The following is a 6,322-nucleotide window of genomic DNA, read 5'->3' as shown; positions in this document are numbered from 1 at the left end:
TTGCTTGAATTCCTATCATGCAAATTTAGCCTGAGCTTGCTAATTTCAATGGCTCTTCTTTTCTGTCCTTACATTATGTACACATGATATACAAAATCAGATGTTTGTTACCACATTCTGTATGTATGGAAACAATAATGGCTCATACATTTTATATTGCTATCAACACAACATGCAGTGCTGAATTTGGTCTTAGTAAATTATATGGGACACTTGTTTCTCAAACATGATGCACTGCATAGGCCAATCATTTAAATTCTCTGCAGCCATGTCAGTTCTGCACAAAGTGAGGAAATGCAATAAAAAGCAAGCAAGGCAATCAAGAACCATGCTTTACAAACATCAACATGGCCTTATTTTTCACACCAAACTCAATTGTTTTATAAGTAAACAAATCAACAGTTTCATTCTTAACATTTCAGAAAAGTAGTGCAAGCACTATTTCAGGTGTTGTATAGCATTGATAATGCTAAAAGCATGGTATTCATAGGGACATCTGAAGCATGAACAGTTCTTGTTAAAACTAACCTGAGATATACACACATAGCAAATAAACATCAATATTTTAACATTAACACTAAAATATGGAGATGATAACAGGGGAAATATCATTTAGTAAAGACACACTGTCCATATTTTTCAGAAAAGAAGAAAACCTGCTGACATTTTTTCCACAGCCCAAAGAAAGGGCCTGTAAGTTTTACATGTTATAGTAGCTCTTAGTTCAGCACCATCATGTAACTGCACCTTCTTCCTCTTCAATAATAAAACTTTGTACATCACTGAAAAGCTTCTCTGTGGTCTTCTTCTTCTGTTTTTTTCCCTCATTTTGTGTCAATAAAGCAATACTGAGAGATGTCCAGCTGTGAGAAATGCATTAGCAGTGTGGTGTAATGGTGGCCATTTTTCACTAGATGGCAATCATGAACTTTATTTGACTGGGTACTTGTTAAAATAGGTATGAGAGAGGTTTAAGAGATTGATAGATAGATAGGTAGGTAGATAGATAGATAGACAGATAGACAGATAGATGGCAAGATTTTAATCCTCCAGCAGAACACTTTAGAACACATTTCAGAACACGTTTTTAGTTCTTCAGTCCATGAGTATGACCTTGTAATGGATCACTGGCCATCTGGAAAAGCCTGCAGAGAATATGGTTAAAAACCCCTTTATTTACACTTCAGGAACATGTACACTCAAGGAACATTAACTACCAACTTGGTAGCTTATAAGAAAGTGAGAAACCCACATGTTTTAACTGATAAATGATGCAAACATTTATATGAATATTTATATATTTTTTATAATATATATATTTTCATTCAAGTTTCATACACCTAAAGATGCCCAGCGCACATGAGCTTATAAGACACTACTTCGATTACCTTCAGATGTGAGAGAAAAGAAAAAGAATATTTGCACTCATCATTAATTAGAAAAGAGACACATCACTAACTGGCTGTTCAAGCCCTTTTTTTATTTATGGCTTATAACAGATTTGTAACTGATCTCTAAAACATTAGCAAACGATACATTGACCATTTATAACCCTATTAGTTATAACTTATAAACATTTTATAAAGTGTGACCCATCAGGATATGGTACATGGAAAAGCTTTCCACAAGATTTGCAAACCTGCAAGGATTTGCTTTCATTCAGCTACAAGTGCATCAGTGAGGCTGGCCAATAAAAATGGACAATAAGACATGGTTCACAGTCTGCGTCCCACTTCATTGTAAAGGTTTTGGATGAGGTTACGTTTCAGGACTGTACAGAAAAGGTCCTCCACACCAAACTGGGCAAATCACTTCTTTTCAGACCTTTCTTAGGAAAGGGCCATTGAAAGTGTTACAGCAAAACTGAAAGAACTCTATTAATCTACAGTATAACTTTTTTCTGTAACATAAATATTTCCTTTATCCCTTTTAAACCTGCCATAGAACCAAATCCTCCAGAACATATTTTACATTTTTACCTGCTGTGGTGCCACATATTTTTCTAAATACAGAGATGTCTTAGCTGTATCCCTCAAAATTAGAAATATAAAAAAGTTGCACAAAATAACTTTAAACCACAATAAATTTGAGTGTATTCACTGGCTAGTCTTTGAGATACACTCAAATTTATAAACTAAGACAAAAACAAAACGAACACCCGCTATCTGGATTATACTAGTTTTATTGTGTGCGCTGTTTATGGATTTTTTGCGACTTTTTACTGGTTTTCTGCACACCCACTCGTGGAAGAGAACAGCTCTCTGAGACGTGTTTAAAGTTTGATATGTAAGTGTTACTCCTCCGGTTTAATATGCAAAAAGAATTATTGCTCTATCTTATGTGGTTGCAGTTTTACCGGCATTAAAAATTGATATGCAAAAGAGATCGCCGGCGCTCCCGTCGGTTTAAACCCCTTAAAGATCGCCGGCGCTCCCGTAGGTTTAACAGGGTTATTTACACAAATGCACATGGTCTGTCTGCATACATTTGGCTATACGTGTCCATTATTCCACTCTCTCTTTAGAAGTGTGTACATGTCAGCAAAAAGTTGATTTATTCATTGCTATTGCCTGACAGATTTTATTTAACAACCTATTTAACAACCATTGGTGATTGTAAATGAAACAGCAGTGGAGCGTCTCCACGCCTCACGCCTAGGTCAGCCAATTTGTTAAGTGTTGTGAGGCCAGGATTTTAGTTGAAAGGGTGATACAAATAAGAATTGATTAGCTCATTAATAAAAGTCAGATGATGGCGACACAGCACGTATGGCTTATTTACTCTCTGCAGCACCTGGGGAATTGCAGATATCTTGACCACCCAAAGCACAGGTCAGAGGACAAACAACCAGCAGCGACAAGCATTTGAAATTGAATCTATATGGCAGCGAATCCATGCATATGGTCCTTTATTTCAATGGCTGGTTGGAAAATGTACGCTTGTGTAATTTATCAAGGACAGACTCTGGGTTTTGCTGTAAATTATGTTTTGCTGTGAAAAACATTGTTTGAGCAATGTAAACCAAACTCACTTAGTGCAGTTTGAATGTTTCCTCAAGGTTGCCACTTTTCCTCATGAGCACGGTGATAATGCCATTCAATTCTTTAAGCCCGTGTGCGTGGGACATTTATTCAAAGGTGAGAGATTTGTGTTTAAACAGTGCCATTAGATAGAGGTGAGGACATTGACCCTTTGGTGATGAATGATAAGAGCCAACAATCAATGAAACCATTAGTGATCTGACTCTTATGAGAGAACATCTGAAAGAGAGGCCAAAAACAGGACTGTATGCATATTGGTAATGGTATGCGTGCTGACATGTTTCACCATTAAGTGTAATGACCGGATTAAGATAAAAAAACATAGCTCTTCCAGCAGCCTTTCTGTACACTTTAATTACTTTTCAGCCTTTTCAGAAGAGCAAATGACATCAATACCCTCTGAACTGATTGTACTTCAAATGTACAAATACATGTAGTTTCTCTAAACGAGCTCAGATCAGATTTAAAGCCTTAATTTGCTGGAGATGACTTTCTACTTTTACAGCTGAGAGGGGAAAATGACTGTGTCCTTGGCACCATCTGTGCTTGTGTACAGGTTTGGTGGTCTCCATGTAAACATTTTATTTATGTACAGTGTTAGTTGACATCAGCAAAACACCATCAATGTTCACCAAGGGCAGACACAGATGACCTTCCTTCTTCTCTCTCTCTCTGTAGCACACAAGCATATACACACACAAAGACACATGGGTCCATCATGACAATGGGGGTGGGGATTAACGGTTGTGTAAATAATACTGGTGAACACATATCACAGTTTAGAGTCATCACACATTGGCTGCATTTCAGACAAAGGCTTTGCAAATTGACCAGGGTGATCTGTATTGGTTTACCGCTTCATGGCTGGGTTGTCATCGTAACTGGTTGTTATTCTCATAAATCCAATGGAAAAGTATGGCAAATATAAATATATTCAGATGTAAATGGATGAAATCCATATACATCTGCATGAAAAAACTAATTAGAGCAACATGCAATATACAAGGCAGTGGGATTTATAACTGCAGTGAATATAAGTATATGAGGTAAGACTTAATCTGATTTTTGTGGCAATATTCCAGTACTGGGCCTCCAATAGGAAAAACCAGATACTGTTTCCTTCAGGAGAATAATACCTTAGACCTAACTGAGAACACACAGCTCATCATTAATCATCAGACAATTACCAAATTGCATTGATCTTAATTCCCTTTAGACATTTGCCTGAAGCAAATCTAGTCATCCATTTATCAGGATGGAGGAAGGATATAATGATTTTATTGATGTATAACCTGACTTGACTAATTAGTTTGATATACTAGTTATTAGACAGCGAAGTCACAACTGTTTATGGTTGCTTGTGAACACACATAGGAAAAACAATCGGCTGTGTATCTACACGAATAATAAATATTATCTTTGAATTATGATAATTATTGTGTGGCACTATTGATAGTTTTATAGAGTTTAAGCAATCACATAACAGCAGACATTTAAGATACATCATGAAAGATGTTTTATTTTGAATACACAGGACTGTATTTGCCACATTTAACTGTGGTTTGAATTTCATCTTCAGGAACTTAACAAGACTAAGAACCTGCAGCTCTGCTAGCAGCTCTGTGGCAATCCATCCAATAGATATTTCAGTCTATGCCAAAGTGGTGGACCAACAGAGGAATGTAACCATCCCAAGAGCCACAGTACTAATGTGGATAAAAATGTAAAAACATTTACTGTAAAACCACAACAAGCAAACATAAAATGATAATGTGCATGAAGTTGCTTTGCGGATGAATTTGTCCAAAATGTTTTAACTGTATGTGCTGCAGTGAACCACTTACATAGGTATGTAACAATGATACACTGCAATGATCTGAACACCAGTGAACACATTAATGGATGCAAATACTGTGCCAGTAAGATCTTTTTTTGCTACCAACAAAACATGTTGGTTGGCTTCATTATTAATACACAAAAAAACAAACCAAAAGTCAGGTTGGTGCACAAATAAATGATTCAAGAGTAAAACGGTTTTTAGTTGACTCCCATCAACAAACCGGGAGAAGAGTCTTAACTTACTGCAGAGCTCAACACACACACTGCTTCAAACACACCTTCATGTGAAATATAGATGTACAGAAGGTCAACATAATGGTTCAGTAACAGAGTATATTACCCATCGGTATATTCTCTTCAGTCTATTATAAATACTCTGCCAGCAGCCAACACGCAAGTAAATATAATGTGTTCACCATTACTTTGCGACCCCTGTTTTCCACTGCCCAACCTTCCCTCTACCTCAAGCATCTGTATTTATTATGAAACTCTCCAGATCTTGTTGTCCCTCACCTGTCCACTAGATGTCCTCAGTGGTTCTTGCCTTTTCTAGTCACCTGATTCTACTTCACCCAGCACACCTGTGCCTCCTTAGCTAAATTAGCTCCATAGCTATAAATAGCAGCCATTTTCAACTTCTGCCTGTTGATTGCAACTGAGTTTAAAGATCCTCTGCCTTTCCCCTGTTGCTTCAGATTGCCTCTTTGTACCATGTCCATGTTGCCAAATGTAAGTCTGATTTTTTTTTTTTTTCTGGATTCTACCTGCTAGTGTCTGTTTGGGTTCAGCAAAATGATGTGCAAAAGAAAAACAAAGGAGTAACTGATATTATAAAGCTTCATGAAGCTGAGGGGAAGTACAGAATAAACCACAGTGGGGTTGTCTCTAGATTACGTGTAATCATCTGACTCGTGTAAAAATATGAATTAGAGCAGCTTTAAAATGCTTTCATAATCACACAAAAAGAAAAGTACTAAATATTAGCATACTCGAGATCCTCCTGTTCTTCTAAGTCCAATGCTAAGCTGGAGAAAAATAGGACATGTAAGGATATAAATGTTCTTAAAGAGCAACACTTGAGTCTGTTTGTAACATGTTTGGTATTTTCATGTTTTTTGAGGACCTGTGCACATACAAACAGAAACAGAAAACTGAAGTGAGAAAATGCACCCATTATCTGTGGCTCACTGTTTGTGATGTTTACCAGCTTTACCTGTCTGCAATGTTGTTCATAACACCAAGGCAGCTTCTTTGAGATCAGTCTGATTTGAGGAACACAAAGCAAAGGCAGGTGGGGGTTGAAGCTAAAGCAGACTTGGTTGAATAAATAGTCCTTGATGTGACGGCAGCAGATTCCTTTTGAACACAGGAAATGACAAACACTCATTTATCTTTCAGCAGTGAAGTGGTGTGGATTTTCAAGGAGTAAGAAAGTCCCTCAT

Source organism: Toxotes jaculatrix, chromosome 2 (genome assembly GCF_017976425.1).
Source record: "Toxotes jaculatrix isolate fToxJac2 chromosome 2, fToxJac2.pri, whole genome shotgun sequence".
Classification (NCBI taxonomy): Eukaryota; Metazoa; Chordata; class Actinopteri; family Toxotidae; genus Toxotes; species Toxotes jaculatrix.
The sequence above is the reverse complement of the archived record's forward strand: the minus strand, read 5'-3'. Positions refer to the sequence as shown.